This window comes from Harpia harpyja, chromosome 14, assembly GCF_026419915.1.
Source record: "Harpia harpyja isolate bHarHar1 chromosome 14, bHarHar1 primary haplotype, whole genome shotgun sequence".
Classification (NCBI taxonomy): Eukaryota; Metazoa; Chordata; class Aves; order Accipitriformes; family Accipitridae; genus Harpia; species Harpia harpyja.
Genome location: NC_068953.1, coordinates 29,158,035 through 29,171,259, shown reverse-complemented (window position 1 = coordinate 29,171,259; position 13,225 = coordinate 29,158,035). Strand labels below are relative to the sequence as shown.

Below are 13,225 nucleotides of genomic sequence, written 5' to 3'. Positions count from 1 at the left end.
CTGTTTTTAATTCTTGCAAACTCTACCCACTTTATTACTGAAATTGGAGCAGCCTGTTCCAAGGGGAAGCACATACTCAGCAGTACACTGAGCTTTGCTTCTATAAAGGGAAAGACCAAAACCAAATCAAAAGAAAACTCCTTTACTACAGAAAGTCGCACTTTGTCTGTGTATAGATATTAAGTACTTTGGAAGATGTCTAAGTAAAATTGCTGTGGAAAACTGACAGTTGGAAAATTACATTAAAAAATTTATTATTTTTGTCTGAATCCTCAAAATCTTGTGCACTGTTCTATTTTTCTAATGTAAGGAAAAAGAAATAAAAAAAAAAAACCACCATACACCACAAACAAACCAAAAGAGCTGATGGCCAAGGCTTGTCCAAAGAAATCTGCAACAAAATGGTCTGACCAGCCTGTGCGAATGCTGCACTGGTTGCTGCCATGACTTGCACATACGAGGACTTTACACCTGATCACTACTGTAATGGTGAATCATTGCATAACTGAAGCCTCACAACCAAAGTATCGTTTGCAAAGGGATCACCCTCTACTGGTTTTTCAGTTCCCTGTTAATTTTTTCACCGCTGCAACTCTAGTCCCTAGAGAATGACCATAAACACCCCTAAGGTAATGGCCTAGCTAAACACGACTGTATTTATAATGCTATTATTTCCCCTTTGGTACATTTCAGAGCACAGAGAGAGCAATCAGACCCCTTGAGGATTATATCCTAACATATCTACTATAAATATTTATCCGACTGGCTTAATTTTAGCTTTACCTAGGTCTTTCAGGGACACACAGTGGGCCTTAGCTTGGGAAACCAGAGAAGTAACACGACATGACCTTCTCATGTTCGAGCCAGTTTTCCCCTCACTATTGCTGGGTTAAGTAACCTGTGTGTAACCTATCTGGTATGGCCTTGCAGCGTCACTGCTTTTCACAGAATGAATGCCAGGACTCACAGTCCTTGGTGGATGCTGCATTTATTGCTGAAGTTGATGATGGAGAAGGTAGCAGATTTCATCTCACTTTCATGCCGCATAAGACCCTTTGCCGTGACAATGAAAAACCTGGCACTGCCCAAATTAGTATCAGTCCAGAGAGGTAACGCCTGTCTGCCTAGTACCATACATTCTCGTGAGAGAAAGATGTTCATTCATCTACTAAGATAAAAGAAGAATAAAATCCTGGCCAAAGTAACATCTTGGAAGTAAGTTGCAAGTCCAAATAACAACATACCTTCTGGAGTGTGTCTTTGGATGTCTTCAGTGATGTCTGCCTATCTGCTTCACACCTTGTCCTGTAAACTTTAGTCTTGCAAGCGGCTCCCTTCTCAGGCATGATTTCTCAACAGACGCCGGATCCCACTTCGGAGCCTCCACACCGGCTCACCTGGCACATCTGTGTGCCACGCTTTGTCCCAGGCATTTGATTTCGGGCAACCTTTGGGACCGGCAGAGCCACCCTAACGTAAAGGCTGTGGGAGAAGCCAGTGGAACCAGAGGAGAATCACTGCTGTGACTACTGCCCTCACTCCACACATGCTGCTGCCTTCGGAGAGGGAGACCTGGCACTGCAGGGTGGGACAAGACTGCGTTGCAAAGGGGGAAGTTCAACAACAGCTCCAAAACATCTACCTGAGGAAGCAGGGCACCAGCTCCAGCCTCGATGAACCACCGTGGTGCTCATCTAAGCTCACCTGCCTCATTTGCCACTCTTAAGGCTGGCAATCACAGACTTAGTGATTGTAGTGATACACAGAATTAGACTGGTATCACAGCTGGCTTTCAGAGGGGTTTTCCCAACTGTACTACGACCAACACAGTTAGTACCGCTGCCTGAGGATGCTGAGGTAGTCCAGCATAGTCTCCTCAGCTATTAACAAGAAATTGACCCTAACAATTGAATGCTTGCCGTGCAACAGATATTTAAGCATCGCTTCACTGGCGGGAGGAAAGATCAAGAAGGATTGTGATAAACTGCAGAAGTAAGCAATATATAAACAGCCTCAGATCTGCATCCCTGTGCAGCACTGCAGAACTACCATGAGGCTGGAGGGAAAAACAAAAAACCCATATGAACTGAATCACTCAGATTTGGCCATTACAGGTAATTCATCTCAGCAGAAAATGTAAATACACAAAGGAAACTTTGCCAGAAATACAGTGCCTCCTCTCCTCCCCCGGGTTTCAGGGTGGAGACAGATTCCTCAGGCGCGCACTTGCAAGGCCAGTAAGGCCCTCTACTGCTTTACAAAGTTGCCAGATGCTGAGTGACGATACAGTTCGCAAATGAAGGAGTTTTTTAGTTCAGTAACAGATTTTCCTCTTTTTAAAAGGTTTGGGTTTTTTTTTTTTAATGTCTGATTATTTCAGTACTCCCACTTACGCTGTGGCCCCACAGGTTAGGTCTATCAGCAAAGCAGCGTGAGGGAAAGTCCAGGCTGTTGGAGCGGGAATAGTTTCGTCAAGTGCCTTTGGTTTGTTTTGTCAAAAGGTTTTGTTGCTAAAGAAAACATGGCACTGAGCTGCACCTTGAGTCACATTTCAGTATGTGAAACACTCACAGGCTGCAGCTCCCCCTTGCTCTCCCCACACCAGCCAATGCATTAAGAGCAGGCTGAATCCCACCTCACTAAGAGCCAAGAGGCACGTGACGGGTGGCGGTTACAGGCACTGAGGTAACATTAGGAGACATTTAGCTCTTGGCTTGTGACTTCTAAATCCTTCCTTCTCCAAACAATTTGCTGAATTCTCAGTGCACAAGACGGTATGAGCAGCACAAACTGCCACAGAAGCTCTCACCGTGAGGTCCACCTACCATAAGGTCCACGTAACATGGGGATCATCAGTCACCAAGCAGATGAAAATCCTGTCTGGTTCCGCAGCGAGGTAGAGTTCACCCCACTTGGGCAGCAGAAGGGGCTGACATCTCCATCTCACCTCACACCAGGCTGCCCCTTGGGCTGTCAGTGACAGAACTTTTTAGGGGGCTTCGCTAACTGAGGAACAGATCTGGGTCTTAAAATTAATCATATTAAAAGCAAGAAAGATAAAACCAGTTTTGCCTTTGCTTTAAATGCAGACCCGCTTGGCACAGAGTCCCACGCGCAGTTGCGTCACCGCGAGGGGAGGTTAGCTCAGTTCCAGAAGCCGGGACGAGAAGCCAAGGGTGGAGTGGGGAACACTGCCACCAGAGTGCCGGCACCATGAAACCACACCCACACCAGCCCACTGCAAGAACAGCCCTGTCCTTTGCCCCAGAACTTCCCACCGAACCACCACGACGGCGGCAGCAGCGCTGACCAGGCTGAGGAGCAGGCTGCTCTGCAGGTCCCCAGCTGAAGAAGCGCCCCAAGAGCCCTCCCAAGCCGGGCAGCGAAGCAGAGCCTTCAGACCACAGCGCATCCTGGACCCCTTCAAGGGAAGCCTCCTCTCCCCCCTTCTTCCATGTGAAATAGATGGCCACGGAAAAGAACAGCATTATGGGAGGCGATCCCGTTGACGGTGCCTCCTAAGCTCCGCACACCAGTGACAGCATCCTGGAGCACGGCCAGGATCACGGCTTCACATTCTCTGCTCACCACAACCTTTCTTCATGGATCTAAGGGGACCCACATCTCCTTAATGACTGTTTCAAAAAGGATGCAAGAGTGGATGTATCTAAAGTACTGCAGAAACCACCACTTCCACCGGAGACCAGCTAGGAGGTCTCTCGACGCCAAGGAAACAGTGCTGGGCTGGCAGAGCAGGGGTTAACCGGCTGCTTTGGCCACTCACCATCCTAAGAAGCGCTGGGTTAAAATACTGCAGAGGCTGCTTGGAGAAGCTGTAGTGCTTGATGGACAAGGTGGTGCGCAACAGGCAAGGATGGGTGAGGGGACAGCGGGATGCATGTGGAGAACAGCCTGCCTTCCAGCCCTTGGCTTGTGAGGAAACCACATCTGCAATGCAAATTGACCGTGCACAGGCAAGTTATCATCCTAGACAGATTTGCAGGCCTGATCTTTCACTTCTGAAAGGGAAACTGGGATTTTCACTGTAGATGTTCATGCGGTAAAAGCACTGCCCAGCAGCCAACTACTAGAGGAGGGATAAGCCAACTATTTCAAATGCTGTTCAAAGATTTCTCTGGAAAAAAATCCAAAGTCTTGGGGGTCTCCCTGCCACTCCCAACATACCTGTCCCTGTTACTGCCTACCTTTACCAAGATCAACACCCAAGCCACCCACTAGCATCAGAAGGTGTTTTGACGTTGCATATCCCCAGCAAACTGACTCCAGCACTGGGGAACGGAAAACACTGCTCCCATGAGGAGAGAGACCGTGTCAAATCTGGCAGGTGACAGGGACAACTGTGGGTGGAAGATAACAAAAGATCTTTCTTCAGTGCAGTTTTACACAGTGCCCTCAGTATTTGATGTATAATCCATTTATCAGTATCATAGAAGGTTTTACTTGTATAATTAACCTAAACATTAAGTGAATAACTTACCTGGACCAGAAAACAAAACAAAAAAAAACCCCAAAACCAAACCCCACAAGCCATGACACAAGTATAAATGTGTCACATCAGACAGCAAACAAACTTTCTGTAGAAAAACACGAGACACACAATCTCTTCGCCCAAGCAAAAAGACCTGCCGCACACTTTTGAACCTAAATTTCTTGATTTCTACAGCTGCTGTGGCAGGGGGCAAGAATGAATTACTGGAGCGCAGGAGAACTTATTAAACTGGTTTGTTGCTGGCAGAGCTGTGTGCAACCCTGTGCTGCAACACGGCCAGACGCCCACTCCCCGAACAACCGGTGGACCTGCTGGCTTCTACTGGAGGTTACCTACCGCTCCCACAGCTCCCTCAGCCCCAGAGGTTGCGCGAGCCCAGCTTTGGGCCCAGCCAGCTGGTTTACCTGAAGTCACCACCCAGCACACATTCCAGGATCCCTTCTACCGGCACAACTGTGGCAGCGTCCAACTGGTGGACAAAAATGAACGGTAACATCTTTAACATGCACAGTTAGCGGCTCTCAGGGGCTCTCTATGGCTTCGCTCACTGGAGGCCTCCAACTGGGGGTTGTTTTAAGAGGACTTCAAGCTTTTGCCAGACCTTCCAGGCTCTCACCTCCCCACCTCTACCGCCTGGGAGGAGCACGGGAAACCTTTGTACCTGCACAAAAGTGAGTGAAGCAGAACAGCCCCCTCAGCAAGCTTCTGCACAGCAGCACACCAACCTCCAAGTGGTCAAATACATTATGTGATAAGAAACGGCAACAGTCACTGAATTATTTATGTGATAAACTATTTCTGGAGCATTTGATCAGCTCTACTGGCTATCGATATTTTTGCTGAATCAACAGCCCCCATCAAAGCATATGCTCTAGCAAAAACAAGCAGCACTGTGACAGGTTAGGAAAGACATTTACTAAATTAAACGCACGCCCCACTTGCTCTGCTGAGCCATAATGCAGTACATACATGGAAATCTAAGCAGCTAAACGCATATTCGTCCTGAAGTGGCTGTCTGAGCATACACAATCTGTCCCTTCAAGGTTTTTCCATTAACATACCCACGTGTAGAGCTATAAATCAAAATGAAAGAGAACAGAGCAGGCCAGCAGAAGAGCAAGAGAATACATTACAGGCTGTTTTGCGAAAGGCGGTGATTAACTATTATCAGTTAAAAGCAGTTGCGGATAGAGCGATTCCGCACCTCACGGCCTGCAACAGAGGACTGGGCAAGTGGACGGAGGTTGGAGAGAAACAAGGTGTTTAGCTGCTCTTGAAAATGGAAACAAACATGACAACATTTTTTTAAAAGAGATTAAAACTATTGCTAAATACACACTTCGATTCAGAATTTACCACAAGCAGAAAGCAGACAACAGTACTGACTTCTGTAGAGACGTTAGAGGACCCAGAGCAAAGGAGGTGAATGCAGCAGTGAAGCACAGAAAGTGCCCTGGCAAGAGGAGGGTCTGCACAGCTGCCCTGGTACCTCCCTGAGGCCGCTCAAAGAGCTGGTGTGGCGCAACTGGCTGCCCACATCCAACACAGGAATGGAATTTAGGCGAGCCATCCCTCCACTTCAGAAGGTAGTACCTGGGATTCACTGCGGGGAGGGAGGGGGAATTATCAGGTTTTTACTACAAACATTCCCCAGGGACATCCCTCACTCCTCCAAAATCTGAAATCCTTCCCTGCTGCCACCTTTCTCCAAATGGCAGCTGTGAACCACTCTTCTTGTGTACAGAGTTGGCAGATTTTCAGAAAAAGAAAGAAAAACTGTCATGAGGTGTTGCTGTTGAACAGATGATAATTTGATCAGCGCTGGGATTACAAGACTCGCTTTGCTAGTGGAAGAGCACGCATGGTACACAAGCCCCCATACTTGCACCAAACTCCATGGAAACACACCTGTGGGATCACCTTGGTAGATGCGGCAGCAAAAAAAAAAAAAATCACTGCCTAACTTGTTCCTTTGGACAAGAGGAATCCCAGCTTATGCCAGGATCTTCAGCTCAAAATATGAATTCCCCTCATATTTGGTGTTAATGATACACAAACTCCCAACTACCAGCTGCATGCAGAATGCAATCTCATTTTCTACCCTTGATCATGCTGAGATGCCAGTAGGGTTCACAAGAACACCCCGGACCAGCGAGTTATTTTGGTCCAGTGAATCAGTTCACCGGGCAGCAGAGAGCACGCCAGCGCGCGTGACGAGGCAGGAATGCTGCCAGCTGCCCTTCAGCTGCCGGAGCAGTTCCTATCTGCACAAACACACTGGCACAACACCCACTCGCTATCTGGCAACAGCAGATTTTACACTGTTCAACACTGCTGTTAAATACAGGAACCATTTTAGAGCACAACAACAAAGTCACACATAACAGGTTTAACCAAAGCTGCGTATTTTCCTGCTATGGAAACCGGTCACAAGAACCAAAAAGCTGCCCAAAGACAAGAATTTCATGTGCTGCTCTCTCCTAATCTGCCCTGTTCCCTTCTGAAACCCTAAAACTGATGAACGGCGACACAGACTAGTTACAGCCGGCCCAAAGCAGCAATCTAAGCTTTTCACATCAAAGCTCTGCCAATGCGTTATCAAGGGTCACACCAAAGCACAAAGATATTTCACCTGCCACCTCCAAATGACCTCATGCAATGTGCAGTCTCACTTCATCTTCACAAAACAGACTTCCCACATACAGACAGACAACAGACCTTTAAGTTGTAAGGCCTTAAGACAACTTTTTTTTTCCAGAAGCAGGAATAAATCCAGAAGTCCAAGCAAATGGGAGCTAGCAAGAGCTTGGTGGTCCACCAACTGAATGAGAGAGACACCACAACATTTAGAAAAAAGCTCAAAAAGCAGCTATGAAAATTGCAGCTTGTCCTCATCCACTAAGAGTAGAAAATACACTGACTGAAGCTGTAGCAAAAGGTGAGCTGAGACTCAAAAAACCTTTGGAAAACTGGAGACAGCTAAGCAGCACAATCATCACTGGGAATTTAGAGGTTAAAATCTGTCAGGAAGGCTTACATCAAGTTTATCCTGTCTCACAACATGGAGGTCCACATCCAAACCTGTTTTTCTATGAACCTAAAACTACTGGTGCTTCATGCCGAGCAACCCAAGAACCAAAGCACTCCGTATTCTGTACTGCAGAATTTTGGCTTCAGATATTTGCTAACTCTATACATCTCAGCAAACATTTTCCTGCTTTCTAAACGTTGAAGTAAACTCTTTACGAGATTTGTAAGCTGCGCTCCCATCCCTCTAACACCAGCCCCTCCAGCTGGTCCTCCCCTGCCATGTCATGCCATGGCCCTAAACTCGCAACCCGCGCCTCTCGGAGAGGCTTCACACAGGCTGAACCCCGATGCTGTCAACAGCCACACACCGACAGGATCCTTCCCATAAACTGACCATCTTGGAGCAGAATAAATTTGCACCTTTTCTGAAAAACATTTAACAGACCGTAACTTATATGACAGCCAAACATTCCACACACAAAAAAGTGCAGCCCTGCCTCGCAAGAACAGAAACACACCACGAAAGCTCAGCCGCCGAGACGGAACAGCAAACAAATGACTAATGGGGAAAGACACACACGTGGCAGGCCTGCCGCACAGGGCTCCGCTTGGGTTAGTCTGCTTTGCACCCCAGCACGCTGCACACGTGGAGATGCACAGCTTGGTCAAATCGGCAGGGTACAAAGGCACCGAATCCATGTGTCTGTATATTTGTGAAGTATCACATACTTTTGTTGTTGATTCCAAATAATTTTTCAGTCTAAATTGCATTGGTATGTGTTCTAAATGTGTTTTGGTTTTTTTTTTTTTTTTAATGCAAGTTTTCAGTTTATTTTACAGTCGTCTTTGTTACCAGTTTTAAAATACATATATTTATATGGTTTAGAAAGAACCATCTGGAATCACGTCCTGAAAAACACATCCTTCTGGCAGACAACTTGTGTACTTCTGAGAAATTAGTGTGTGTTTATAGAAAGACAGGGCATGCTTGGGTTTTTTATTTGTAAGCCCACTCTTCATTAATTACCACATTTTCCAAAGAGCGAGAAATAACATTCTGCTTCTCGCAAACTCAGGTGCAACAAAGCCCCGCGTACAAGGCCAAGATATAATACACACTACAAACGACTGCAACTTGTGTCTTCATTCCCCCACGCACCTTCTGCACATTTCCCTTTGCATGGTCCTGCCCGGCTCTGCCCCAGGGGACAGGCAGAGTGCCTGCAAGCACTGCAGATTCAGACAGCTGCAGCTTCATCCAATAAAGCCCCTCTGCTAGATCAAACACCTGCTAAGAGTTCTGCCATTTCCCTGCTTCCAAAACAACACATTTTTTTCCATCTATTCCAGATGTCCTTTAATTTTAAAGCTTTTCAGGTTTTTGAAACACCTACACAACCTGATTTAAGAAACATCTAAAAACTGGACCCTGTCAAGATCAAAGGCCTTCAAAAAGCCAATTTATCTAAAATCTCCAGTTCTTTTGAAAGCTGTATAGTCTTTTTAAATTTTACAATCACAGTCTGCTGAAAAAAATGCGTGTTTGCTCAGACTTCAGCCCCGCAGCATGCAATGCATGCATCTTAAACTACTCCCAGAGATCCCCAACTCAAGTGTGACACCTTGTTTTCTTAACTGTGTCAAAAAGCTTCAGGTCACATTTCTAGCTCCCCAAAAATAGCAGCTGATACACCAGCACACCTTGGATGATGTCATGTAACAACAAAAAACTGGCCTAGGAAGGTCTGAAGAGATTTAATATGACGTTGTAAAAGGAAGGCAAAAAAAAGGGGGGGGGGGGGAGGGTAAAGATAGGCTCAAAAGGAGTTCATGAACATGACTCAAAATAGTTTCTTCCCTTAAAAAAGCCTCCCTCCAGCTTATCTGGGAATTGTTCTTTCTATGCAGCCAAGTGTATTTCAGATGCAAACTACTGTTGTATCCAGTACTACATACAAAACTATGAACCATCCCAAAAGTCCAGGTCAGCGCTCTCAATCTTTTCCAATTTGCAGCCTTAATTCTTAACAGTAGTATTAGCTCTTCTGCATACCCAACATAAGCCTATTCACAACTGGCCAGCTTTTCTTAGTTACATGGTGTGGATCCTTTGCAAATAAGTTCAGAGGCAGAAATCAGATTTAAAAACGCTGCTCTCCACAGCTGAGTGACTTATGCAGAGGTGCAAGTATTTCTAATGAACATATTGCAATCATAATGCATTACACATTTATAGAATTCACATGATGTAAATCCAGAATTGCCTTTAACAAATGTCATTGTCACTTGTATTAAGGACATTTAAATGACTTGACAAAGCTCAGATAATCCTGCTTACTCAAAAACTTCGCTGGCTAAGTGAAGTTGTCCTAAAATTTAAAAATACAGGAACAGAGGTAGTAAATAACTAAGGAAAATGGCAGCCCTGAAGTCCAGTGAAGTGCCAAATTACAAAATGACTCAAGTCTTCAAACTGGCAGTACAGCATTCACAGATTTAGTTTTCCCCACCATCTAGTAATGCCATGCTACAGAAGGACTAAATCTTAAGACAGGCAGCCACATACACGGTGCTGCCTGCTACATGCTAGCAGCTACTCCAGATTTAGTGTTTGCGAAAGTCTGAGAGCCAGAATAATCCTACTTAGTTCCGAGAGATCAAACAGGATTTGTAAAAGGGTAACATATCCACAGATTAGTGAAATGTTCTCAGTTTAAGTGTGGTCGCTTTGCAATTATGTTTAGAAAGCATTTTCATCTGTAGATATAAAGAAAGTTTTTGACCATGTCCAGAGACATTGGATTTACATGGAAAATATACATTCATATATATGAATATATATGAAAAAACCTGGGAATTGTATTCATAAAACACCAATGCCCCCTTATCTACCCCTCATACAAATTTTGACTCACTGATACAGGACGGTTCTCCCACAGCCACACGCACTATCAACAAAGGGAACACATCAACAGAGCACAGCATCTATTTCTTAGCAAAGAAAAGCCCATCAATATTCTCTAGTTATCAACTTTTCTAAGCAAGTTTTTCTTCAGAAGGAAGAAAGTATTTAAAGATACTATCAAAATGCCAGTTGTTTAAGCAAAGTCCATGCTGATATTATCTTCAATTACTTCACAGTGCATCTAAAATGATGCACTGACACAAGTATCTTACAACCCAGCACACAGCTATATGCTGAACCATACCTGCAACTACAGCAATTAACAGTTCTGAAGAGCTTCCCAGAGCTTAACAATAGCTTATATATGAAACTTCCAAGTCTTTGCTCTGCCACTACTATGAAAACAGCAGTATCATGCAGCTCACAACGGAAAAGCCTCCACCCAAGGAAATTGTGAATGAACTGCTTCCAAAAGAAAATGCAGTCCACTTACATTACAGGAAAATACAGCTCAGTGGACTGAGCTGACTGTTTGCAGCATCAAACCACTGACATCTCCTGAAGGGCAGGAAGGGACCCTTCTACCACACTCTATTCCAAAAGCTGAAAACCAGCCACCTGCTAGTGGAGATCCTGGGAAAATACTATCTAAACGGCTACAGCAGACACAAACCTAATTATCAACCAGACAAGCATCATAAATAACCTAAACAGATGCACAGATGTTACTTCTGTGATAAGAACAGGGGCAGTTAGAGCTGCAGAAAACTGTGGATCTCATTCAGCTAACATAGGACAACTGCTGCTATCCTTGAATATCCATTCCCCTGCCCCATAATTTTTTCACCCCATTGCAATTAAGTATATTTAAACTCAGACACGGATATTTTAACACCCATCAAACTTCCTTATTTACAGCAACATCTTGTCCAATGTGTCTACAGAGTAAGGGCAGCCAGATCAAGTCAGCTGGCTGTCAAGATAAAAATCAATGTATTCTTTATGTATATCCCACTATCCATGACTACTCATGACTGCAAGAGAAGAAAGTGCTCTTGAGTTTAGCTAAAGATATAATCCCATACTGGAATACTTTGACCCAGTGGATAGCAATGCCTTAAGGGTGCTGCGCTCGGCTGAACTTCTCTTTCCTAAACTGAAGGTTAAACAAGCTCATAGAAACTGACTGGGCACCAGAACTCACTACCTGTTATAATGCTGCATTCCTTGCTCCAGGCTCTGATGGACCCTATTCAAAATCTGCCCATATGGCAGCTGTATTGCTGCTTGCTGGCTTGTTCTGTAAATTCTTGGAAAAGTTTCAGTACAGACCTGAAATTAATACTGACAGTGACCAGGCACATCCTGTAACTGCACGCTTCATTGGGTGCTGAAATGAAGACCAATTTGTCTTGATAACTTCAGAGAAGAGAACAGCTAATAACAAATCCCTGTATTTTCTACTGAAGATACTTGTCTATAATTTTCTTCCCAAGCATGCTTTATTTGCACATCCTACTTAAGAAAACTTACTTTCTCAGGGAATCTGATCCCCCTCTTACCTGAAACAAATAAATCTTTTGTTTTTATAGCAATGCCTAGTCACACAGTGACAGGTCAAGGCTGAGTTAGTGTTTTCACTGTGCAACGCATTTCTTGAATCTTTTACAAACCTACCATAAATACTCACCAGGGACTATAACAGGCTTTATACACCCTCATTAGATGAACAGACAAGATTTTTTCCTTAAGACAGCTTTCACATCCTAGACTGAGTGCCTATTGTTCACTGGGTTAAGGATCCTGTGTGGTTATTCTGGAAGCTGACCATTTAATCTCTACAATACTTTAGCTTGGGTTGGCTATCCTTCACCATAAGTCCAAACACTTCTGAAAGTGTCAACCCTTCTCAAAACGCACAGGCCTGTCAAGTCAGCGAGCTGACTTGAAGGTTGTTCCTCTCTAAATTGACTTCCATTCATCGTTACATATAGACCCACTGCAATGTGGGTATATTAGACCATTTATACATGACCGGACTGTTACAAAACTCACATACTTTCCTGAAACTATAATTTGAAAGTTTAGCCTTCATCAGTTTAACTCTTTTTAAAATATAGGAGGTTGCTACGGGATTAGATGTCTTTACTGTAATTACTGCAAGAGTTTGATCTGTATCCTATGTTCTACCACCAGGTTGATCTAAATGTAGTTAGTCCCGACGTAAGAACGTGTCCTGGTCATTTTCAGAAGACTGACTTAAGAATCCAAACAAACATATTTGGGCCCAAATTTGCAGTTCTACGAAACCATGATTTTTTCACATTGGACTAAGACTGTCTATGTTCAATAAAGCACTGGTATAACTTCCAAGAAGAAAAGAGGAACACCATCTACATCCCAAGGCAATTCACAGAACTGTTGGGAAGAATAACAGACAAACATTTTTAGTCGGTAGGCTAACACTCCACTATTTCTGTCCTTGTTATTTAAGCCTCTTGTTTCATCATCAGACATGAAGCTGTAAATGATCACCAACGCTTCTCAAAGTAACAGTAGGTATTCTGCATTTTTTTCCAGAGGAAGAATATTCTCATTGCCTTTCCTCATCACCAGAAAAACCTGTACTGAGAGAAACAACACAGAAAATTCAATCCAAAAGACAAATTACTGATCTGACATACCTAATGTAGCCAGGTGGGTACGGAAAAGGGGTAATAACTCAAGTTGTGTTAATGTTAATATAAAATGAGGTATCCTCTAAGAAAAATGTGAAAGAT

General features: G+C 44.3%; 1 long non-coding RNA gene across 1 annotated transcript in view; it reads right to left on the bottom strand.

Annotated features, from left to right (window-relative positions):
- LOC128150621 (uncharacterized) overlaps positions 1-11,022 on the bottom strand; it is a 39,749-nt gene extending 28,727 nt beyond the window's left edge. The window contains exon 1 of the long non-coding RNA XR_008238124.1: positions 10,750-11,022. This is a non-coding gene — a long non-coding RNA (uncharacterized LOC128150621). The remainder of the gene's footprint in view (positions 1-10,749) is intronic.
- Between the last annotated feature and the right edge of the window lie 2,203 nt (positions 11,023-13,225).